The following is a 25,256-nucleotide window of genomic DNA, read 5'->3' as shown; positions in this document are numbered from 1 at the left end:
GCACCACTCTATGGATAACGTACAACAAAATAAGTCAAAGCTAGAGGTACCGCTTCCTGAGAGGGAACATGGGAATAATAAAGCTTTATTTTATTTCCTATTTCTCCTTCTCCCCCCATCAATAGCTATGATTCTGACACCAATTCCAGTATGGTGGTAGGGAGGTTCCCACCCCACAAGCAATTCAACACCAGCTGGGTATCCTACAACCCAGCTCCATTCTCACACTGCCTGGAGAGACAGTGGCTGCTCCACCCAACTTCAGACCCACATCGTCACCAGTGCTTCTGACTGGCCATAGATCGAAAGTTCCAGATACTCCCTTCTTGGATTCGGTTAATTTGCTGGAGCAGCTCACAGAACTCATAGAGACATTTTACTTACTTGATTACCTGTTAACTATAAAAAGATGTAACTCAGGAACAGCCCAATGGAAGATGCATAAGGCAAGGCATGGGGTCAGGGCACAGAGCTCCCATGCCCTCTCAGAGCACAACACTATCCCCAAAGCTGTGATTTTCACCAACCTGGAACTTGTTGGAACTCTAGCCTTTGGGTTTTTTAAGAAGGCTTCATTACAAAGGCATTTAAGGCTTGCTTAAATCATTGGCCATGATTTTGCATAAGTGGCCCCTTCTCTCCCAGGGGCAAGGGGTGGAACTTAAAGTTCCAACCCTTAGGCGCATAGTTGGATCTCCTGGCAACCAGCCCTACCCTCCAGTATGTCCAAAAGTCATCTCATTAACATAATAAGAAACACCACCTTTATGGCTCTTGTCCTTTAGGAAATTCTAAGAGTTTTAGGAGCTCAGTGCCAGAAACAGGATGAAAGACCAAATATATATTTCTTATAAATCACAACATCACAAGGGTACCTGGGTGGTTCAGTTGGTTAAGCATCTGACTCTTGGTTTTCTGCTCAGGTCGTGAGATCCAGCCCCAAGTTGGACTCTGTGCTCAGCCGGGAGTCTGCTTGAAGATTCTCTCCCTCTGCCCCTCCCCCAACTCATGCACACTCTCTCTCTCTCTCTCTCTCTCTCTCTCAAATAAATAGATAAATCTTTAAAAAAGAAAAAAAATCACAACATCACAATAGCATAACAGAAATAAAGGCAAGAAGGGGTGCTGGATTTCCAGAAAAATAGACATGAGCTCACTATTACTAGCACAATTCAATTTGCTCCTTCACGGGTGTGACCAGGTGACTTCTACAGTTGGGTTCCACAAGACCTTTTAGGAAGAAGTAGCTCAGACACCTGCTTCCTGGGTTGCCCATCCCAAGGCCCTGTGGGTGAGAAAGCACAGCCCCTGGAGAAAGTGCTAGATGGAGCAGGTTTTCTGCAGTCAGGGCAGGAGACAAGAGAAGGCTCTTTGTTTCATAGGTGCTTTTTTTTTTTTTTAATTTTTATTTATTTATGATAGTCACAGAGAGAGAGAGGCAGAGATACAGGCAGAGGGAGAAGCAGGCTCCATGCACCGGGAGCCCGACGTGGGATTCGATCCCGGGTCTCCAGGATCACGCCCTGGGCCAAAGGCAGGCGCCAAACCGCTGCGCCACCCAGGGATCCCTCATAGGTGCTTTTTTGTTCCTATTACAGCTGAGTGCTGGCTCAGGATGCAAAGTGGAGCTGACACTCTCTCTTCACCTTTAAAAATCCAGGTGTGTTGCTATTGATTGACATTTGGGAACTGACCCTGAGGTTAATACGAGTAAACTGTTCTCCCTTAGAAGAGGCATTAATTCTTTCAGGCCTTCAGTGAGTGGTTTGCAATTCCCAACAGTGAACAACAGAATTAAATGATTCTAGAGAAACTTTAACCCTGCCCACTTATCATACACAGAAGAGGTTCAAAAAAGGCAAAATGACCTAGCCAAATGTCACAGGGTAATTCATGGCAGATTAATATAATAATTTAATCCAACATGAAACTGATGGTGAAGCTTAACCCTAACTAGCAACACTTATGAACCGTGTGTTCTTTGCTGCTGGTTCTTGGGAAAGACCCAGGTGGCAGTACTTGGAATTCTTTTCAAACTCCCACAGGTCAGTAGATGTCCGTGTGGATGATCTCCACACAGTGTGTTTGATGTACTTCATTCCCCATACTGATTGTCTTCCACAGAAGGACCTGTGAGAGTCACATGGCACAGTGTCACCTCCATCAGCAAGACCTCCCAAGTCCCTTTGCTCATGGGACAATGTGTAGTTCTGGTATCCTCAGCAGGGAAGAGAGTCTAAGATACCTTTCCAGGGCTAATGTTTCTCAAAGTTTGGTCCAAGGACCATCTGTCCACACAGTGCTTATTAGAAATGCAGATTCTGAGATCTCCAGAATCACTAAATCAGAAAGAAGCCAGGAATATAAATTTTTAATAGGTACCTTACAAGATTTTAAGACATGCTAAAGCTTAAGAGGCACTGCCCTAGGCTGTCCGTTGATCTGGTCTGACCATTCTCAGTCCTGAGAATGAGATGATTGGTCTCTGGCTACAGGTGGGGGGATAGGTAGCTACAGAGAGATCTTATTATATTTCAGTGTCCATATACTCATTCAGTCAGCTTTTATCGAGAGCTTTCTATTAATGGGCATCATAATGGAATTAAAAACAGAGTACCTACCACATTCCATAGTAATTGCTTTCATTAATCAATTCCTTTCATCTGTATGACTTGTTTGGTTACTACTATTATGTTCATTCAATGGAGAAACAAATCAAAGCACAGAAAGAGGGGTTAAGAAAACTTGCCAAGATGACAGAGCTTTTAATGGCAGAGGCAGAATTTGAGCCCAGGTAGTCAGCCCCAAAACCCATGATCTTAACCACTGTGTTAAATAGCCTCCAGAAAAACATAGGGATGAATAAGACTCAGTCATTGATGCAACCCTTCAACCCCTCACCCCAGGAGCTCATAGTCTAGTCAGAAATCCAGACGTCAGACGTATGAAGAGCTAATTACATTATGGTTTATTAACTAGCTATGACAGAATGCTATGATGGTAAGGAGGAAATTATTGACTACCAAAGATGTCAAGAAAGGCTTCACACACACACACAAAAAATCATAACTCCATGAGAACAGGGATCCCGTCTGTTCAGCCTCGTTTAGCACATTTTACAAGTATTAAATGCTAAAAGTAATGTGTTGAATGAGTGAGTGAATTAATGAATGAGGTTATTCATTTCAGCTCATGCTGAGGACTGAGGAAGAAATTTTTGTGACAGATACAGGGAGGAAAATGCACACAACCTGCAAGAGTAAAAGGTTAAAAATAGCTTGTTCTGAGAACAGAGATTCAGTGTGAGGAGAGCAAAGTGTGCCAGCAAGGGGCAGGGTGGGGGTGGAGAGAAGCAGGAGAGGGAGGAAAAGCCTGGGAGTGAAGACTTAGGTACAGGCCAAAAAATTTAGATTTAGTCCTTTGGGTGGCCATCTTTAGGCAGGGAGTCACGTGGTCAGATTCCTTTAATAGGAAGACAGTTCTGGAGGCCATGGTGTATGAGAGGGAGGAAAATCTACCAGGAGTAGGTCCAGTGGAAGGGGTGAAGTTGAGAGCAGGAGGTTAGGAAGGCCTGAACGGAAGCACAGGAGCAGGGAGAGACGAAGGGAGAGCCCCACTGCAGACACCTGAGGCGGACTAGACGGGACACAGGGACCAGGTGAATAAGACTCATGGTTTTCTAACATCAACGATGATGCCATCAGCTGAAATAAGGACTGTAAGGAGAGGTTTGAGGCAGAGAGAGTTTAGTTAAACAGGTTAAGTTTGCTTTGTCTGTCTGTCTTCCCAGTGAAGATAAATTCCCAGAAGGCATTTAGCAAGATGACCAAGGAACAAATTTGTGAATAGAAACATGGTTTTGGCATCATGGACATCAGGGTGGTTGTTGAAGCCATGAGAGCAGAGAACATGCCTCATGAAGGGAGTGTAAAAGAACGAGGAAATACTCATAAAACATAGCTTTGGGGGGTGAGCAGTCTGGGTGACAGACCAGGCAGGAAAAGATAGTATATTTTCATGCTGGTCTGATGGAAGAGTCCCTTTGTATTTATTCAGAAGAATTTTAGGAAAAGGAAACTTTTTTCAAAAACTCTTGACAGTTCGCCTCATCCCAGGCTGAAAGCTAAAACACAGTGCCTTAGTATTGGGTGCTCTGGGCACCAACTCTCCTGCACCTGTGAAAATATATATGACATTCCCCATGCTCCCCCCCCTCCCCCCCCCCATGGATGCCAAAGATCCCAAGAAAGCAAAATTCTCCACTTCAGCTTTAACTATTGGTATTCAACTTAAAGCTTCTACGGTAGCAAGTTAGGAAGGTTTTCAAAGATTAGGAGGAGTTAACAGCACTGTCCTCGGATTCTTCCTTCCAGCTTCCTCTGGGCTAGGGAGCCATCTACCAGGCTGAGTCTGCGTCCTGCCAGAGCACAGTTAAAACAAAATGAAAAATCCATTAAGTAAAATAACCACTTTCTTTTAAAATTAACTATGTAAACATTGTAACATTTATCCTTTAACTAAATTCTATTGACTGTTTACAATAAAACTGACTCACTTGATTCAGTTGGGGATTCTTAAGCTAGTGTGTTTTTGCAGCCTTAGTGAGAGTTTCCCTGGGGCTGCCCATAGCCTGAAGGTCCTTCACAATTTGATGTGTGTGTGTGTGTGTGTGTGTGTGTGTGTGTGTGTGAGAGAGAGAGAGAGAGAATGAGAGAGAGAGAGAGAGAGGAGAGAGAAATGCTGATGCTCAGTGAGAACCATAGGGGATGTTACATTTACAAAGAATATTTCTTGTGTCCATTTGTCAATCTTTAAGGTTACTGGTGTCCTTGTGGTCTTGTGCTATACACGATACCTTTGCAAGTATCCTACCTAAGGCAGAGCAATTTACTAAGTCATAAATACTAATGCCAAATAAATAGATGGGGGAAAATGTTCAACCTCATTCGATGTCAAAGAAAGATAAATAAAAGCATCAATACAATGCTATTTTTCTCCTTTCAAACTGGCAAAGCTGTTTTTAAAATTATAATACTCCAGGTTGTCCCAGGAAATCAGAAAATAAGACTCTCATACTCCACTGTGAGGATGTAATTACGTACATTCTCAGAGGACAGTTTGTCAATATATATCAAAAACCTTAAAAATGTTCATAACCTCTGACCCAGCAATTATTCCTTTTAGAATTTATCCTAAAGAGACACATAATTGTATACTTAAAATAGGTGAATTTTATGATGTGTGAATTATACCTCAGTAAAGCTATTTCTAAAACGAAAGAAAAATAAATAAAAAAGAAGCAGGTATGCAAAATATAAATATTCGTTAGGTTTTATTTATAACAGTGAAAAATTGGAAAAAAAAGTCTAAATCCCTATCATATACCATATCCACTCAATAAGCTACTCTACAGCCATTTTTTTTTTTTTTAACAAAAAAAAACTCCACATGGGTTCTCCAGATGGGCAAAATCAATTATTCCCTGGAAACTTGTTGGAAATGCAAATTATGAATCCCCACCCTAGAGGTACTACATCAGAAACTGAAAACGGGGCTCAGCACCCTCTCCTAACAAGCCTTCTGGCTGATTCTGGTGCTCACTAACATTTGATAACTACTTGGGGGAAAATGTTCTTGGTAAACTGTAATGTGAAAGAAAGCAGAAGCAGGCCATAAGGCAATATGTAATAATGTGAGGCAAATTTATTTGAAAAATATCTATGGACATGCATGCCAAGAAATAATGGCAAGATTATATGTATAAAAATTTGCAATATTTATCTATAGATTATAGTTCTATAAATCTGTTTTGTTTTCTTCTTGATGCTTTTCTGTATCATCCACATTGTTATAATGGTAATACTATTTTATTATTTGTATAATAAAAAATATTATTTTGTAAAGTTTTTCCCTTGGAGGTTGTGGGCACCAGACATTTAGGGAAATATATTATGCAAGTTCAGTGAAGAGGAAATAGGATGGGTAGGGCTCTCCTGCGATCAGTTCTGTGGGGAAGCTTATGGTCCTTAAAGTAGAATTTGACATGTTTTGTTTTTGCTTTAGTTACAAAAGTGCCAACTGTCTGTCCTCAGCACCACACTCATCAAAGTGTATATGATGAGCAGAGACAATCAGATCTTTTTTTTTTTTTTTTTTTTTGAGGGAATCAGATCTTGAACTCAACTTCTTTTGAGGCCATCATGGGGTGGTTTTCTCCTTCTCCTCTTTCTTTTTCTGTTTGTGTCCAGAGGTCAGTTTGGGTTTTATCACCATCACTCAGAAGAAATAAAGAACATCTGCATTCTTGGGAATTTCAAAAAAGAGCTAAATAGTGAGAGTATTGTTGGCACAATCCCAGGGTGAAAAAACCACCAGACATATCAGGTGTCACAGGCCTTTGGTTACAGGACAGTGTGATATGGGGGAAAGGACAGGCCAGGTCCTTGTAACTAGTTCTTTAGCCTGGGGCAAGTCTGTAGTATTCCCTGGGTCTCGCTTTCTTCACCTTTAAACTGAAGGAGTTGACAAGATGATCTCTGAAGTCCCTTCCAGCTCTAAATGTCTCTGCTTTCATGACTAGATTCTCGGAGATAGAGTGACCCATAACCAGAAGGCAATGTAATGCTCTTTGATCTGTTTCCTGTAGCTTGGCTTTGTGAAAGCCTATGATATTTTCAGAAGCTGGAACATCCTTTAATGGACTTCTCTCCTGTCTGGTGCTGAAAATCTATTTTGAGATATTACCTAAGCAAATTATGATTAAGAAATGGTGTCTGACATTCAGGACCCTTTTCCATAACAGCACCATAGAGTTAAACAGCCTACAGATAAGAAATGGTCCTCTCTAAAGAACATACAGAGAGAATGTAACCCTATGCGCAGGTCATGGGAATATGAGCTACTTTTTAGAGGAGACATGGTTGTTCTTTAGATCAGGTAGGAGACCTCTGTTCTAACTCTAGCCATGACCTTGCCTCAGCTTTTCATCATGCTCAGCTTGTTTCCTCATTGGAAGTATTTCCCGTTGATCTCAAGTATCATTTTATTTCTGAAAAGAAGAGGAGTTTGTGATCTGAAGAATGATATTGTGGGCATAAAGACAGTTGTCATACCTGAGGGAGTTCTCCAGGAAGTAGCTAGTCTAGAAAAACAGAACTGCAGAGTTGGAAGGGCCTATCAGTCCTACCAGGGTCTGAAAGATTTCCACAACAGCCAGCTTTTTCTTGACAAGGGAATATGAGATGTACACATGAATCATTTGGGGCTGGCACATGCCAGCTCCTCGCTTGGGGTGAAGACAGTGTACACTTCAACAGCTGAGACAACCCCAGGTTTGGGGAGGAGGTTTCTGCTCATCCCTTTAATGGAGAACATTTACAGTGTGCACTCCACTGTAAAGGAAGCCCATGAAGTTGGCTTGGCATAGGAGTAATGTGAGTAATAAAGTCTTGGCTCCAGCCAGCATTCTAAAGCTGGGGTTTTGCAAAAGTTGCAAATCCCCAGAGGAAATGCTGGAGCACAGAAGGCCTGCCTATCATGGATTACACTAATCCAGGCAGGAAGTGATAATGACATAGTTATACAAGCAGTGTTTTTCATGACTAATTGGTAAGGATGGTCATTTAATTAAAACTCCACCAGACCCAGGGCTTTTGTGTCCAGGATAGCCCAGGAGCCCTTCCTAGACCCTCTGGCTCAGATAAGTTAAACTCAACTGTAAATTCTATGAGGGCAGGGCCTTTATCTTTTTATTGACTTCTAATACGTAATACCTGCTATAGTTCTTAGAACATAACGGGTGCTAGACCTGGATGAGAAGACTTCTGAGTATCTTATTAGCCTTGTAAAATGCTTGGTTTTAAGTCAAGTGTAGGTACCAAGACTTGATTCTATGAGCCTCTTGTGGCAACAAAAAACAAAAACAAAAACAAAACAAAACAAAAAAAAAAGGTCAGCTCTGATTCTTCCTGTAAAGTACTGGATATGTTGATTTAAAAATAAAATAAAAGAATAAGAGAATGCCTCTCTAAGGTTATGAACATACCTTTTAACGTAGTTTTCCTTCTTTCTAACCAGATGGAAAGCTGGGGTCTGGGATATATTGTAAGGATTAAAATACTCCTTTAAATTAAAAAAAAATCCTTGAATAGCTTACAATGAATATGATGGCTGCACTGTAAGTAGAAGGGAGGAATGTAAATGTATTGAGGGCCAGAAAAGCTGGATTTCAGCTCCCCAGTGCTGACACCAAACTATAGTAAGATCCAACTTTCCTCATTTGCAAAAAAAAAAAAAAAAAAAAAAAAAAAGAGTAGATGTTGCAATGGTTATATCTCCCAAACCAAAAAAAAAAAAAAAAAAAAATGTCCAGTTTCTTAGGATGTAGGGGACAGGAGGCAAATAGGGTGACATAATAAGAAAGCTAAAATGTCAGAAGTTCCTGGACACATCGATGACACGCCAACAGTGGAATAGGATGCAAACATCCATGCTTGTTGAATAAAATTCTGGACATATGAACATGAAACAGCAGGATCTTCAACAAGTTGCAGTTTGAGACTCTGTGATTATATGTTCATCGCCTCAAATTCTTCCTTCAGTATGGAGTAGAAAAATTCTAGTCACTGGAAGATATTTGGAGGGTCAGCTTCACATTCCCCCTTCTCAGTCTGAAGTGACCCTGTCATCAGTCCTCTAACCTGCTCCTGTCCCCATCTGGTGGGTTCCAAGACTCCTTTGTCTGTCCTACAGAGTCAAAAATGAACTCATTAAGAGACTGAAAAAGATCTGGGCCGTGCTGCCCAAGGAATCATACTAGGAGGGAATGAGATTTATGAGATGAGGTAATAGAAATACAAATAGAAATACATGCTGAAGGAACTTTTCCCTCAAATGCCTATTTCCTTTGTGATTGATTTGTGTGGGGGAGGCTGAGGAGATTTCATTTCCTTGCCTTCCCCATCACATTCCTAGTGTTTCTGGTTCTAAATGTCCCCAGTCACCGTACACAGGCATCTTCTCAGACTAGTCCTCAGGGATGCTCTCACCACTTTCGGTTCTGCCATTTCCAGACTCTCCTTGTGGGGACATTGCTACCTCCCGCTGACTCTTGAGAAATTATATTAAACTGGAAGAAGATTTATCCCCCTGGCATAAATGGGGTCACTGGTATTCGGGGAAAGGTGCAGGGCCTCTCAGGTTATCCTGCAGCCATTTGTCAAACCTGGTGACTTATGGGCAAGTGTTTGCATGGAGGTCACTCCTAGAGGGCGTGGACAAACCGCACTCTGAGCACCCACCCTGATCTGCATGTCGCACCTAATCCATCGTGTACAAGAGCGCACCTACTGGGTGGCGAGCACGGAGCTATGCAGATCCACGCACTATTTTATCTACTCCTCAGAACAGAACCGTAAGCTGGGGATGCTTAGTCCCCTTTTCAGAGACCGAGGAACTGAGACCTCGGTCAACCAGAACTTCCTGAAGGCCATGGAGTTTGTAAGTACCACAACTGAGTTCAAATCCAGGGCGTTCTGATCCAGAAGTCCTTCCTATCAACCAGGCTCGGAGGACAATGAAGAATATCTTTGAAGGGAGCACAGAAATAGAAGGGTGCCTTGTGGAGAAAGAGTCAAGGGCTCCTCCCCTAGATGTAAACAGCTCTGAGGGATCCTGGAAATACAAACATCCCAGGACTTTTGGAGATGCAGAAGGCTGGCCTCTCTTGTGCCTGGTTTCCTCCCGATTTAACAAGTGCTTATTGATCTCTCTCTGTAGTGGAAAAGCACCCGGGTAAGCAAGAGAGACACAAAGCTCATTAAAACGGACCTTCTTTCTCCCTCAAGACAATAAACGCTATAGTGCAGGACAGGCAACTCACTATAATAAACTCAGGCCATGATATTATTTTGTGGATAGTGAATGAGGGCTGCACAGCAGAAGCTTGGGACAGGGATTGTCTTAAGGGTGGCCTCTGGACCCACAGTCACCCAGGGATTTATGAGCAACACACATTCCCAGGAGGGAACACCTCCCCAGGTGTTCCATTCACTGAAGTTTGAGAAACACTGATTCGGGCACTTGGCGAGTAATTGAACTTGGCTTGACAGGAGATGGGGTCTGGGGCTGACAGCAGATTCCTCTGGGTAGGTGATTTGAGGCTGATTTAAAAGCGTTAAGCTTCTTGCTGTGGAGACTTCGTTGTGTGGATGAAATGTAGACGGCCAGCCATTTGCTGAGGTTTCCATGTAGGAAGACCACCGCCTGGCGGGAAGATTCAGGAAGCCGGACAGTCTAAACCAAAACTGACCATGGATTCCTCCTCTTTTTCATGCCCCTGCCATTCTCTCCACTCAAGTTTCTATGACAACTGCTCCGATACAATTTGCATTTATGAAAAATTAATTTCACCAGAGCCTCAGGGATTGCTTACAAATCAATATTTTTCACATCTGCGGATCATGGGAAACAACAGCAACCCTTTGCCCACAGGAAACAGAAGGAAAATTCTGCTCCTGTGTTAATTAGAAAGGCTCAGTGGCACACCTTCTGGAATGTTCACATTTCTCCTCTACTGTCTGCTCCTTCTCTCAAAGACTTTATTCTCCTAACACAGCCAATCTTAATTTTTTTCTCCAGGAAGGTCAAGATTGAGAAAATGATGCCTTGCTCACATCCCTTAACCAGGGCATTTGAATAAAATTTGTTGTAAGTCAGAATTTGAATAAGAGCTGGAGGGTCACTAGGGAGTGATGCCTCTGGCTAATTCTCCACAGGGTCAGCTGGCTCCCCCATCCTACCTAGAACCCTGTGAGATTGAAAAATAAACTGCGTATATAAATTAGGATTTGCCAGTTCCAGCTTCTACCCAGCCAAAAGAAATCTGCTCTGATTTCAGGAATAGTCTTGTCTCTCCATTGTTAGAGTTTTCAAAAGGCACAAGGAGTGGAGGTTTGTGCCAGCTCTGGACTCTGTCCTAGCAGCATCTCAACGAGCCAACCTTTGAGAGCATCCATGATCACCCTGGACTTGCCCTATGCTGCTCAAGAGAACCTAGACAGATGGCCAACCTGGGCAGCATCTTGCTTTCTGAGCCTATATCCATCTGTGGGCCTGGTCACGTCAGGACCTACAAACAAACCTCGAGAAGGACAACCAACTGGGTGGCCTCCCATGTTAGGGAAACCAACACATGTCAACCAACTATAAGAATTAGGACTCTTAAAAAAAAAAAAAAAGAATTAGGACTCTTCCGTTGGCAAATAAACTATGATTTTTTTCTCCCAATCTTGGCATATATGCGACTCTGTAGCACCTTTTATCCATGTGATTCATTTTAGCAGTAATCATATCCTCTCTCTCAGAAAAACACGTTTTCTCATTAGCCTTGCCTTCCCCACAGGACTTGGAATACCTTGAGAACAGGAAATGTGATTTATATGTCTTTTGAGTGCTAAAACCACAGCCCTGAAAACACAATAGATAATTCTCCTTGAATTGAATTAAAACAGAATAGGATTCAAGAATTGGGGACCACCTCTTGAAGTTTGAAATAGGTAATTTTAAGGGAAACAAATAAAGGACAGGAAAGAAAAAACAAAATGCGAATGTAAACTATCAGGCAGTAAGCTTACAGAAGTTATTACCCACAGAAGGCATATAGACAGCAAATATATAGGTTCTAAGCGTTTTCTTTATTTAGATTCTTTTAAATCTTTCATGAAGCACACACAATAGGTTTATATCTCAGATCAGATCATAGAGGTAAATAAAATATTCAGTTACTTTCAAGAGTCAAATTTTGTATAATACGGGATAGCTTAAAAGGGAGTTATTTCTAGTATTTTCATGCACGCTGCATGAGCATGTTATCTGGGTCGGTTGGTGGACCAGTGGTGGTGGGGGGAGCTAACATTTAGCTGCGAAAGACTGATGGCATTTTGCCAAAGTCCCAGGAAGGTTCGTGATGACAATTATTCCCCTACCATAGCACACACTGTTCTTCCGCAGACCACCAGTGACTCGACCCAGGCTGATAAGCAATGCTTTGTATTCTTGATGTGATTTCATGGACAAAGCTCCATGATGTTGTATCAAGATGTTCTGAAGAAGTCCTTGACTTTGGACATTAGAATGTCAAGTAGAACAGCAGCTCTCTCAGCTGGGTAGGTACCACTCCCCGTCAGAACTGCGCTTGTGCCTCATAGGTCTGACCATTCCCCACATGCATCTTTGCTTCTGGAGCTCTGAAAACTTCACTGCATTCCCCAAATGCCAGCTTCAAGAGACGTAAGAAACACAGAATCTTTATCAACCTAATCTCTGCTTGTGATGTCTGGCTTTCTGGCACTTTCTTCCTCTGCTGAATCGTAACAATGTTGCCAGGGAAACAATTGGAACCCTCTCCCCAGTGACTGCCGTCGCTAATACGATGTGCCAAGTCTGCCCCGACTGTCCAGTTGAGACGTGGCTGGGGACGTTACCACCACCGTAATTATGGAGTCCACCCACCACTGCAGGGCCAATAGAACATCAAGTTTGGGATTCTATCGTGTGTAGTTTTTATTGCCTTGTAATACCAAAGTTTCGACTCAGAGAAGAAGCATTATATGGAAACTTAGGTTTGCTTTCACCTGTGATTTGATTCCCAGCCCCAACAAAGTAGGTAGAGTGGTTGATGTTAATCTTAGTACTTCTGGACGGACAGTGACCATTCCTTACCTCCTTTGGCCAAACGCTTAAGGTGGTTTTCAGAATTGGCTATTATGTCCTCAGATCACCCCCGTGAGGAAGTAAAGTATCCTTGTTTTTCTGGTTGGAAAAAATGAAGCATAGAAAGCTTAGGCAATTGCCTTAGCCTTTCAGAAGCTGAAGCATGACTTGTCGCTGGGGAACTGATTTCCTCTTGGTGTCTTGGGGGGTGCCCTTGCCCTCTACCTTGTACCATGTAGGGTGGTAACATGCACCGTCCGGGGCAGCCATACAGGTAGTAAGAGCCAACCTCCCACTCAGGGAGATGGCGGCTCTCAAACTACCCCCAGGGATGTCTCTTTCCTGGCTGACAGTTAAAGCAAGTGACCTTCGGCTCAACTGTGGAAAGTCCAAGTGACTAATTTAATGAACCTTTGGTGTGTGAGGGGAGGAGCGGGGGAGTGGGGCAGCTGGGAGGCTGCCTGGGCCAAAGGCCAGCATGAGCCATCTCTAACCATGGGGGTGGGGAGAGGGGAGGGTTGAGTGTGAGATAAGGACAGAAGAGGTCAGGAGAAAACAGGCTTCTCTGTGTGGTTAAGGAAGAGAGCCTGACCATGTGGACAGATGGAAGCCCTGGGTTACGGAGGCGAAGCATGTCAGCAAACCAGGAGCATTTCCTGTCTGCAGACAGGCAGAGGGCCAATTCTTCGATGAGCTGGAAATAGGAACCAGTGGGGGGTGGTCAGCATAACCCTTTTTCTCTGTGGGTTTTACATCGTGAAGTGAAAGAGCTTGTTAGGTCAGTGATCCCAAGAGCTTGTTTATGTGCCCAAGTGCCATGTTTTCTTTTATGTTTCCTCTTGTAATACTTGATGGTACTCAACCCACAGAGGCCACACTGCAGGCACATCTCGGGCATGCATCAGCCAGGAGCCATATTCAGGCTGCAATCATTTTGGCCAGCCATGTGGCTAGATATGTTTTATATCAGGAGTTGATTCTTGAATGCACACGTTGAAGGAGAAGAGGAGGTGGCGGGGCAGGGATGGTCCCTTTTCTTTCCTTTGCTCTAGAGAAGCGACTGCACATTCAGTCAGCATTCTTCATTGAGAAAGGCAGAGAGCTGTGTTCTCAAATAACATGGAGGTAACTTCTAAACATGGGACCAGAGTGTTCTATGAGCCAGAGATTTTCCTCGTATATTTTCTCATTGAATTGTTACAACCCTGTGAGGTCGGTGTTATTGTTTAGAGGAAAATGTGGTTTAGAGGATGCTTGCAGGGTCATAAAACCGTCTGACCCTGCTCCGAAGGACCATTTGAAGGAGCATAACCAAAAGGAAGGCAGGATGGAACTGTAGAGTACTCTGGGCTCTGTCAGCACTCCCAGGACCACTTCCTCTGCAGGAACTCATCTGACTACCCTCTGTACACCCTTTCTGAGTCAACTTGGGTACTAACCTTTGCTGGAGTTTCTAAGCATAGACAAGATCCCTCTTTCCCACCTGAGTTGCAAACAAACTGAGAAACATTACATTATTTTTTTCAAGATTTTATTTATTTATTTGATAGAGAGCGAGCAAGAGAACACAAGCAGGGGAAGCAGCAGGCAGAGGGAGAGGGAGAAGCAGACTCCCCACTGAGCAGGGAGCCTGACTTGGGATTCTTTTGATCCCAGGAACCAGGGATCATGACCTGAGCCGAAGGCAGACTCTTAGCTGACTGAGCCACCCAGGTGCCCTGACATTACCATTATTAAAAAAGGACTAAGGTGGGAGAGGTTGCCGGCCAACTGGACTCCCAAGTTAGGTAGACCTAGGTACCCAGTCTTGGGCGCAAAAGGGCACCTGTTCAGTGAGTCTTCCTTCGTGGAGAAGCAGAGAACTGCTCTGTGCACACAGGCCGCACCGGAGAGGGCAGATCAGGATCCACACACCTGTGGCAGAGAGGATCAAAGGGCCAAGAGGCCAAAGCCTTTCAGCTCTTGGGGCTTCATGGCTACCTGGCAGTAACCTTCAGGACTGAAGAGTCACTTCACCAGCTTCCTCCAGGATAGCTGACCTGGATCCTGCAGAAGAGGTAAGGTGCCCTTCCCTCTCCATGCAGCATCCTCTGCCTGTGGCCATCTTGTTATGCGTCACCCTGTGTTATAAGTTCATGTTCATGTGCTCTCTCACCTCCAAAGACTGTGCCCTCAGAGCAACTGTCCGGGGTCCATTCATCTACAAAGTCAGCATGAGCACCGTTAAGGCACAGTGCTGCAAGTTCTAAAGGAAGACAAACCATAATATGTAAATAAAAGCTGCAGAGGCAGTTGGCAGCTGATTCTATTCATCAAAGAACTGGCGTGAGGGAGTCAGAGGGCGCTTGAGCCAGTGGCCGTGTTTGGAATGAGCCCCAATGTGCTGGTGATTAATGACAACCATGTGGCTGGTGGTGGATCAGTCCAGCACTTACAGGGAGCCCTCTGCTCCTCTGTGGCGCAGGATCGCTCAACAGTCTGACCACCAGGGCACCAGCCACCCCCGGGAGCTGGCCACAAATGCAGATTCTCACCTGCCCCAGACCTACCGGACCAGGACTTCTGAGGGTGGTGTCCAGGAATCTGTGTTTTAGCAAGCTCTCAGGGTGAGTCTTAGGCCTGGGTGGAACAGACTTGCAGAGTCAAAGTGAGAGCACCCATCTTTGCAAGGTGCTATTTTGCTTTAAGTGTACTATCTTCTTTATTTCTTGCAGGAATCCAGGAAAGTGGTTTCTGTGTTTCATTTCATTTTGTAGATGAGCAAAGACAAGGGCCCTGCAGGGCTAGGATGCTGTGAGTGAGACACTTTCCTTAGGAGAGAAATTTCAAAGGGCACCCAAAAACTCAAGAAGCAAGATTAGTAATATTTTAATGTGTATTTTTTTTAATCAAAATTAATGCTACTACATTCATTGTGAGCAGAATATCAGTGAAGATCCAATGGGCAGAACAGTTATAATAACTTGCCAAGATGACAGGTTAGTCAGAAGTAGACTGAAGATGTGAACCCGGGGTGCCTGGAGGGCTCAGTGGTTGAGTGTCTGCCTTTGGCTCAGGTCATGATCCCAAGGTCCTGGGATCGAGTCCCACATCAGGCCCCCTTGGGGAGCCTGCTTCTCCCTCTGCCTGTCTCTCTCCCTCTCTCTCTCTCTCTCTCTCTGTGTGTCTCTCATGAATAAATACATAAAATCTTAAAAAAAAGAAAAAAAAAAAGGACGTGAACCCAGGTAGGTTAGCTCCAGAGACCACATACTCACCCCCTACGCTATGGACCTCCTATCAACTAATATCACAAATTCAAATGGGGCCTAAATTTCACAGCGTGGCCATGCATGAACTTTGGTATGAACAAGGAAGATTTCCAAAGCTTTCCCCCCAGTTTTCCTCTGGCTGGCTCCTGCTGGGAGAATCAGTGAGTAGGGTGTCCGTGCATTCTGGCTCGAGAAATGTGATAATTAAGATCACTTCATATAACCGAGGAGCCCTCCTTGGTCCCTCCACCTCTGGAGAGCTAGCCTCACCATTTTTCTTGCTTACTTCCAAACTATGAGACTCTGGCAGGCAGACAGGCTGCTTGTCTTGAGGGCTTGTCATTGAGAGCTGGTCACCTAGAATGCCCCAACATGTTTGAGCTGCATTGTTAAACTACATTGGTATTCTCCCAGCAAAACTGCTCTCCCTCTTTTACCAAATCAGCACTCTGTGAACATGATATTTCCTAGCCTGAAAACATTGTACATTTCGGCTGCTCCCGCCATGCGTCTTCCCTGCTTTATATAAATTGACTTAAAAGAATATTTCTGTTAAATGTGTTCATATATCAGGAGGCCGAAACACAGTTACAAATTTTCCATATGTTGAAGAAAGCATCAAAGGGTTTAAGGCTGGCTCCTACTTTCTCTCTTTCTAGTTGGAATAGAGAAGAGAGTGAGTTTTTCCTACACCTAGAATTTTTGCCGGCCACCTGCTCTGTGATATTTAAGGTGAGAGTTACACAGTTTCACACATTGGGACAGAACTTCAGACAGCTAGTTAGCTTCTCTGTCCACTGTATTTTTGGGGAGCTGTCGTAGTGAAGTAAGTTGTTTCTCAGACTTGGTTCTCAGAATTTCAACCCAATGGATGTCATTTTTTTGGTGACAAAGTAAATACTGAATGAGTTTATACTTCTTATGTGGTTGGCAGCAGTAGGTGCTCACTCTTTTTCACCTTTTGAGCACAAACATTTTATTTCCTCAATTTGTTTACCTTACAAATATGTATTGAGCATCTATTAATTCAAATCATGGGAGACAATTATATGGGTAAGCTACAGTCTCTGCTCTTCAGGGGTTTGCAGACTACCAACAGTCAGGAGATATAACTGGCAACTCCACTGCAAGGTAGGACAGAGTAAGAAGAAATAGTCTAAATTCTTTGGACATTCTAGAAGGAAGCTGCGTTTCAGCTAGGCCATGGATCAGAAGGAAGATCGTAAGGGAAATGTTCTAAGTGAGCACAGCAAAGGCACGGGGATGAGGAAGGATAGATGGGACAAGTTCTAGAAAAGACAAGTGTCCCATTAGGTGAGGAAGGAAGTAGAAATTAGATGAGAAATTCTAAACTATATTCAGTAGGTACCAGGGAGCCAGTGAAGGTTTTATTTTTCAGCAACTATGGGGTAGGCATAGAGCTATTGCTGTTGAGCAGTGCTTTCCAGATCTTTGCATGCATTCCCATCGCCAAGGGATTTTGTTAGATTCGGTAGGTGTAAGGAAGGGCTTGAGAGTCTGCATATCTAATAAATTCCCAGGTGATACGAGTGCTGCTGGACTACAAAACACGCTTTTAGCAGGGAGGCTTTAGAAATATGTTGTACTGGGTGATAAACCGGAGTGGAGGAAGCCTGGCCAGTTGAGACAGGGCTTATCACAGTGGCCCCACAAGAGGCAGAGCAGGTCTGCATTAGAGAAGAGGAACATCTAATGGAAGTCAATTTGGAGGGCTTAACAGCTGCCTTATGGAGAGAGGGGGGAGTGGGGTCCATCATATATGACCCTAGTACCCCTAGACTATGGGGATGGGTGCTGTAAGTACCCCCCTTCCCTAACACCTTGTACTGTACTCATCCCTTGTACTCAAGGTGTACTGTAACGCCTTGTACTGTACTACCTACAAAGAGTTGGCAAGCTGTCTGGCCTGGCCTGAGTAATTTTGCTGAACCTGAAAGAAATGGTACCATCTCTCCTCCTCTGTCCCCTCACCAGGCTAGTTCTTACAGAACCCACAGGACTTAAGTCAGCTGTTACCTCTTCCTGGAAGTCTTCCTGGTGCCCTAAAGCCCCTCTTTTCTCCATTTGGATTAGGTACCCCTCTGCGCTCCCATGACACCCTGTGAGGTCTCATATCAAAGCACTGTGTGCTTAGGTTCCCTACCTGTCATTGACTCTGGGTTTCTTGAGAGCAAGGGCTATCTTTTTCAGCTTTATGACCCCAGTATTCCAGCACAGTGGAGACCCAATCAGTGTTTAGTGAGTGAATAGGTGAGTCATAAGAAAGAGCAAAGCTTTTCTAGCCACAGTGGCAATGGCTTTTGTCTTTGTCATCATTGATAAGGTAGCAAAATAGGAAGTTGGGTAGACGTTGAATTTAACTTAGTTTGGTCCATGGCACTATCAAGGATGCAGAGTTTCCAGGTAAAGATGTCTAACAGGCAGTAAGAAATTTCAGCATACAGCTGAGAAGACAATTCTGAACTGGCTGTGATGGCCTGGGAGTCTTATGCATAGAGGTGACAGTAAAGAACATGGTAGAGGATCAGGTCAAGATAGAGGGGGATAGAGAGCCCGTCAGACACAAAGGGAGACAAAGGGAGAGAGACAGTGAAGAGAGAAATAGAGACAGAGAACAAGAAAGGGGTAGACAGAGATAGATTGAAGGCAACAACTTTATCATTCACTTTTGAAAGCCTTCCTTTTGTTAGACCCAACATGAGGCCCACATTGCGCTGTGTGTCACAGCACAGGGGCAGTGGAGTCCTTTAGGAGCCTGCAAGAGGGAGAATTTAAAAAGGAAGAGGTTTGAGATGCCCAGCCCTAAGAGTTAGGCCTGTATGTGAGGTCAGGATTCAAAAACTGAATTCATATCATGCTATCCAGGCCTGCTTTATGCCTTTCTAGCCTTCCGCCTATGCAGGATCCTGTTCATCACAATGTAGATAACCTTAAAGCTTGGCCCCAGCTCTCTATCGCTCGCTTTCTGAATCACTTGATGAGATAATCTAATCGGTCCACATATATATACACACACGATCTGCCTTCTGTCAGGAAGCCTGTGTGGCATTTAAGAATTATAAGACTTTTCAGGCTAGAAGGCCATTCACCTCCGTTCAAATATGACCCCCAACATTTCATCCAGAGCAGTACATCAAAAAGAAAGAAATATCCAAATGCAGGCTGGTGGACACCCCTCCAATCATAGTATGGGCCAGCACCTACAAGGCCTTTAGAAAGAATGATCGCATCTAGGCTTTTTTTTTTCTTGTTGCCCAAAGCAGCATTTTAACAGACTTCTATTGTGGTTTTTTCCATTCAGTTCACTTTGAGGGTGACATTTTGCCCTCAAATTCATATGCATAGTTGCTCTTAGAGACGTTCAGAGCTACATTCCTGACAAAATCAGACCTTCTGTTTTATCTGAAACAACCCCCTAAAGAAAATCACTGGATCTAAACGAACAGAACAATTCTTTATGTCTGTGGGAGACAGGCAGACAAAACCCAATAAAACTAAAGAAAGGAAGAGACATGGCAATGATTTGTTTTTCATAATTACTTATTCAGAGTAGAAAGGAACAGGGGAAGAAGGTTCCTTTTAACATGTCTCAACGTGACGGATGAGGTGTGCTCGTCATGCGTATGCAAGAGAGATGAATGCAGGGCAGTCTTGTTGAAGGAGATGGTGCACACTGTGCGGAGATATATTTCTATCTGGAACACTGGAGATAAACACCAGGCGTTTAACTCCTCATTTTCATTATGCTTAACGCCCCTTGCTGTTCTCTCCGAGTGACAGGTAATGTGACTAGCATGCATCAGACCTTTCTTTTCTATGTCCTATAGCAAAAACAGTCCCCTTTTCAAGACACAAAATGTTTTCCTCCTAACAATACTCCCAAATGTGTACGTGAGAGATTTGGAGATCGACCTGAAGTGCAAGAAACCTACAGCGTTCTGGAGTTCATTTTCCCTTCCTTGTGACTCAGTTATATTGTGGGGTTTTGTTTTGTTTTTTTGTTTTTGTTTTTTTGTGTGTGTATGCATAACTTGCTCGAAAGGAGAGTCCCAGCCAAAACTCAAGGGAGTAAAAGAAGGAGAGTTTTAGCTCAGTTGGCTTTGTTTCTTCACTTGTGTGCAAAAGATAAACTTTTCCTACCTAGAACACACAGCCTTTGCTCATGGAAGAGTTGAATCCACCAGATTCTGACTTTGAGCAACAGAAGCAATAAATGGGATCTGTGTTAAATGGGAGGGGAAAAAAAAACCCAAACAGTATAATTTTTCACGTATCTGATTAAGGGAAGGTTTAATGCATCCATGAATCACTTTCTAAGCCTATTATGAATTCAAAGGTAAAGATTTTTAATAATGGTAAGGTCAGGAAGTGTGAGACTAAGGCTTACGCCATAAACTTTTTTGCCTCTGTGTTACCGCCATGTGAGGACCTCGCTTGTGTCCTAAGCCGTGTGAATATTTTATATAAAAAATACTGGGGTTGGGGGTTACCTGGAAAAGTAGTGTCTCTCATTTTATAGGAAAGGAAGTATTGACAAAAAAAGTTTAGCTATATGCCATATACGTTATCCTTCCTTTGTACTTCCTATTATTAAATTCTTTAAAACTTTTTAAATTTCTTTTTTTTTAATTTCCCCTTTTTAAATTTTGTAGCTTTAGTGAGTTTGACATTAACTCATATGTGTGTATTCTGCAAATGGTCTTTGAATAAATACATAATAGAGAGGACATGATCCCTACCCTGAACTCACTGAGTGGCGACCCAAAGTGTCATGATCTTCAAGAAACGACACAGCCTTTCATTTTGAGCAAAGAGTATGCTGAAACAGGCTGACAGCCTGGCACCACGTTTCCTAAAGCTTCTACGTTAAAAAGGGCTGCCAACTGCATCTTTTAGCCTGTAAAGACAAGACTCTCAGGGGAAAAAAAAAAAAAAAAAACAATCAGTAACCAACAGCATTTCAAACAGAGCTGCTTCTCTCTCTTACACACAAATGAATAACTGGTGACCAGGAGGGATTCTTCAAGTTTGGCTGACACAGTCCTGCCTCACTGCAGCATTTAAGGTATCCCTGAGGTATGACGAGGTGTGTATAAAATCTAGATGCTGCCATTTCCTGAGTGCCTGCCTCATGGCAGGTACTCATGTGAGATACTTGATCCATGTGTCTCATCTGATCTTCAGAATGGCACTGCCATGTGGGTTGTGCCTACCCCATGGCTAAAGACCCGAGGGATCCTGAAAGCTCAGGTGACAGAATCACACAGCTAGCTGGTAAGAACTTAGATCTGGACTCAGCCCTGGCTCCAAAATCCATGGTTTGCCCTTATTCTGCCTCTCAGAGCCACTGCTAATAGCAATATCGTATCTAGCTCTTCAAAGTGATTTTAACTCTGAGCCAGGAGCAAGTGCAGGTAGCCAGACCAGCCTGGAGGATGGATTCCCATTTTCTCCCAACAGAAGCAGCCAGATGCCATATCTTGTCTGACAATCCCAAGACATAAGATTCCCTATAAGAAACCTGTCTGGCTTCCTTCAAATCGTGTTGAAGTTTCTCCCACCAATAACTTGAAAGTTGTACGCTGACTGTGCTCCTGTGTCAGACGCCACCCTAACACAATGATTTGAAAATCACTTTTCCTTCCCCTTGGTTATTACAGGAGTGTGTTGAAAATCATCCATATTCGATGTGATCATACTGCCACGTCACCATGTTTCCCTCACATTTATATGTAAGGACATGGTTATTTTTTAAAAAGCCTGTACACATCATGATTTTGTCAGGATGGTCCCTTTTAGAGACCAGAAGACTGAGCCCTAGCAAGTGACAAGTGATGGGTTACACGGCTGGTAAATGGAGGGGGCAGGAGCAGGACCCCATCACTTAACCCCTAGACAAGTGTTCCTTCCGCTTATGCCAGGCAGTTGAAAATTCTCAACCATATCATGTGCTTCTCATCTTTTCCCTGAAAAATCACAAGGTAGCATGATGCTATCTGGCCTATCGCTGTAAATATTTTAGCATTTAAATGAGAAGGAGAAATGAAGAGAGAAAATGTTTCCGTAGAGATGTTTTGCAGAGATAGAGTTCTTGGTCTCCATCCAAAGATCTTCAGCATTTAATAAGGCTATTGTCCACAAGTTGGTACACGGCTCAGCAAGGAGCTGCTAGCTGTTTGGCGGGCCCAGTCTCCATCAAGGTCCCCAGGGAGTAACAGGGAGGAGAGCTGGGTGCTGGTAGAAGCTGCGTTCTGGTCCTGGTTCTTGGCCCCCTCAGCCTTGAGCTGTACTAGCTTGGAAATGTAGGTAGTAATTCCTATTTTGCCCATCTCACAGAGCTGTTTTTGAGACTCCAGAGAGGCAATATATTGAAGATTCCTTGAAAACCATTCATATGACATGCCATACCAACATAAGGGATTAATATTAATATTATTAATGCCTCACAGATTCCATGGCACCGAGAAAATAATAGAATTGGAAGAACGTGCTACACGGGGAGTTGGTTAGGGCAGCCTTTACTCTAAATTACATTGGCTTTTCCCTATTCTCTTAAATCAAAAATGAGGGAAATATTTATTCTACAGGCCTGTAGGAGGAAAAGATAATATAAAATGAAATGTCAGTGAAGGACCTAGAGTGGTACTCAGTAAACATCTGGCCACTTTTCCAGAACTTTCTATGATGAAACCCACCTCATCAGAGAGCCTGTCGGGTGACCCCGGAGAGGATAGCAAGGGTTCTACTTATTTGTTACTATTTCTGTCATTCTAGGTTTCCTCCACTTCCTGTAAGCCCACAGGAACAGTAGAGCTATTCATCAGAGAGCAAGCCCATGGCTCCCTCTCTCCAAAGGTCAGCTACATGGGGGCGGTGGCACAAATATTTGGGGAATTATTTAGTGATGGAGGGCCCTATATCACTGGAACTGAGCTGATTCATTTATTTCCTCCATGGGTCCCACTGCCACCACATTACGGGTCCCAACCTACATTCCCAGCCTCCTTCCCCACACATGTCCCTCGTCCTGGACTTCCTGGAAGACTTGCCCAGAACTAAGCATGCCAGCCAGCACTGGGATATAAACACAGATTCTCTCCCCACTCCTCCCCTCACCCCAAGTATTCTTCTTAACCATGTTATGAGAATTCTTCTCTGGCTGTATATGTTTGGTTTAGGTCCCTGGAAGCCTTAATTATGGTTGCTCAGCATCCACCCAACAGCATGACTTCAGTTACTAATCCCTTTACCTGGTCAGTGAAAGGCCATATCAGTTAGGCTGCAGGATTGAGAAGAAGACTGAGCTCCAGACATAAAAATCCCAGTGCCCCTATCTTCTCGTCACACTTTCTGCCCTGGAATTATGAGACCCTCACAAGCACATCGCTCTGTTTGGTCCTGTTCCTTCACTCCCTCCAGCCCTCCTGAGGGAGAACTTCAGGATGATATTTATTTAGGACGATTGTGCCAACCTCTTCAAACACTGCCGTAAGGTGTTTGAAATAAAATGTGTAATTATGGGAGTGGAAAGCTCCATCTGATTCCAAACAAACCTCACGTTCCCCTGGCTATAATTAGAGAGCAAGCTTTGCAGTGCACATTTTCCCATGAAAGTCAGTTCAAGTTAGACCTCTGCTCTTAGAGAGAGACTCCTGGAAGTGGAGACTGTAATGAATGGTACCACCTCAGCCCCCTTCCCAATTCAAAAGAGACTGTCCATTAGCCTTCATGGAACCTCCAGGACAAAATACATACAAGGAACTAAGGTTTGGAGTTTGGGATAATAGTTTTCGGATGTATTTGTCTCTGAACAGGGGGGACAGATTAGAGCAAGGAAGGAAAGACATCCACAGAAACTCACAGACCAGAGCGTGCAGAAGTAAAAACCGTCTCTTCAATGCCTGCCCAGCCTAAACGAGAAACCCCGCAGCTTTGGATAAAATTAGACATTGTTTTGAATAATCTCACAGGTCCCTGCAACTTAAAATCCATAGTAACAGGAGTAGAAGTGAGGTGGCTGAGGGCTCCTAGGCTTTCCTATTTTGAGGACTGTCCCTGTGAATCCTCTCCAAACTGTGAATTTCCCTACTGCCCTTGGAGGGCTTTTGTAATTAGGCATATTTAGCTGTACCATGTTATACTGCTACAGGAAGAATCCCATTTGTCAGCAGTTTTAAACTTTGCTAAATAAAGGCTTATTGGCAAACGGCAGCGAACACTCTGATAATGACCCAACTTTAGAAAACACACACCCTGCTGTGTTGTATTCAAGCCACAGTTCTATTGAAATAAAAAAGAGAGACAATGCCTGCTTTCAGACGCTAGAAATCCTTTGTATTCCAATAAAAGTCTAAATTAATGTTTTAAAAGGTTATTGCTATTTTTTCCCACTTAGCTGGCATCATTTATAAGTCCTATTTAGACAAGGTCCTACGTTATTTTACTATTTCTTTTTGCACAAAGGCTAGTATTTGATGGCGTTAGATCATCAGCTTCTGGTTTTCATTAGACAAACCTGAAATACCCTATTATTAAGATTAAACAAAAAAATAGTTGTTTTCTTATTCTAAAACCTATTATTTTGAGGCTACTCTGACCAGAGGAAAATAAATCAGCTTTGCAAACCCTGACAGAGAGATACTTCAAGAGAGCAACCTAACCTCATCCCTGCTGCATTTAAGTTGCTTTTGTATATGCAGTCCCTTCCTTGTACTGAGCCTGGGAAAGAGGAATAATTTAATTCTTTGAGTTTGCAATACTTTATTACGAGAGGATTTTCAAAGTGCAAAGCATAGGGCAAAAGACAATGTTCGCCTACATAATTTATTCAGCATCCTGGTAAGGTACCCCTGAGGATCCGCAATAAAATGCCACTCAGGCACAAGGGTCATGAGGTCTTTCCATCTCCATGTTACTTCTAGTTGGCCTGGTGTTTACTCAACATGTCACTGACTGCGCCATCAGCAAAGTGAGGGGTAGCCTCAGTAGCCTAATGGGAAAAAGAAGTCAAGTTAGCAGTCACCAATCAGAACTGACTGTTTAAATAGAAACCTGGGCCACTTCTGATTTCTCCCTAGTAGAGCAGAAATCTTCTAATACATTGGGCATCTCACGTGGACTCTTCCTCCTTATTCTTACTGGTCCATTGGGCCTTAACTTAGAAGTCATCTCTCCAGGACACCTACCCCAGCCTACCAAAGAGAAGTGAGGTGGCCCCTCCCATGTGCTTGTAAACTATAATACTCCTCATCATACCATATTGTGATCATCTCT

General features: G+C 43.5%; 1 protein-coding gene and 1 long non-coding RNA gene across 4 annotated transcripts in view; one reads left to right on the top strand and one right to left on the bottom strand.

Annotated features, from left to right (window-relative positions):
- Nucleotides 1-25,256, top strand: part of MAML2 (mastermind like transcriptional coactivator 2) — a 344,064-nt gene that overhangs the window by 161,123 nt on the left and 157,685 nt on the right. The window contains exons 1-2 of one of the 3 annotated variants that reach the window (XM_072795093.1): nucleotides 12,438-12,620; nucleotides 14,591-14,768. The exons of the other annotated variants lie outside the window; for them this stretch is intronic. The gene's annotated coding sequence lies outside the window, so the exon portion shown is untranslated. Of the gene's footprint in view, nucleotides 1-12,437; nucleotides 12,621-14,590; nucleotides 14,769-25,256 lie in introns of those variants that run through there. 3 annotated transcript variants of the gene reach the window in all.
- The window catches only part of LOC140615211 (uncharacterized), a 41,748-nt gene continuing 41,284 nt past the window's right edge, over nucleotides 24,793-25,256 (bottom strand). Inside the window, exon 3 of the long non-coding RNA XR_012016006.1 lies at nucleotides 24,793-24,972. This is a non-coding gene — a long non-coding RNA (uncharacterized lncRNA). The remainder of the gene's footprint in view (nucleotides 24,973-25,256) is intronic.

The sequence above is a fragment of the Canis lupus genome, chromosome 23 (assembly GCF_048164855.1).
Source record: "Canis lupus baileyi chromosome 23, mCanLup2.hap1, whole genome shotgun sequence".
Classification (NCBI taxonomy): Eukaryota; Metazoa; Chordata; class Mammalia; order Carnivora; family Canidae; genus Canis; species Canis lupus.
The sequence above is the reverse complement of the archived record's forward strand: the minus strand, read 5'-3'. Positions and strand labels throughout refer to the sequence as shown.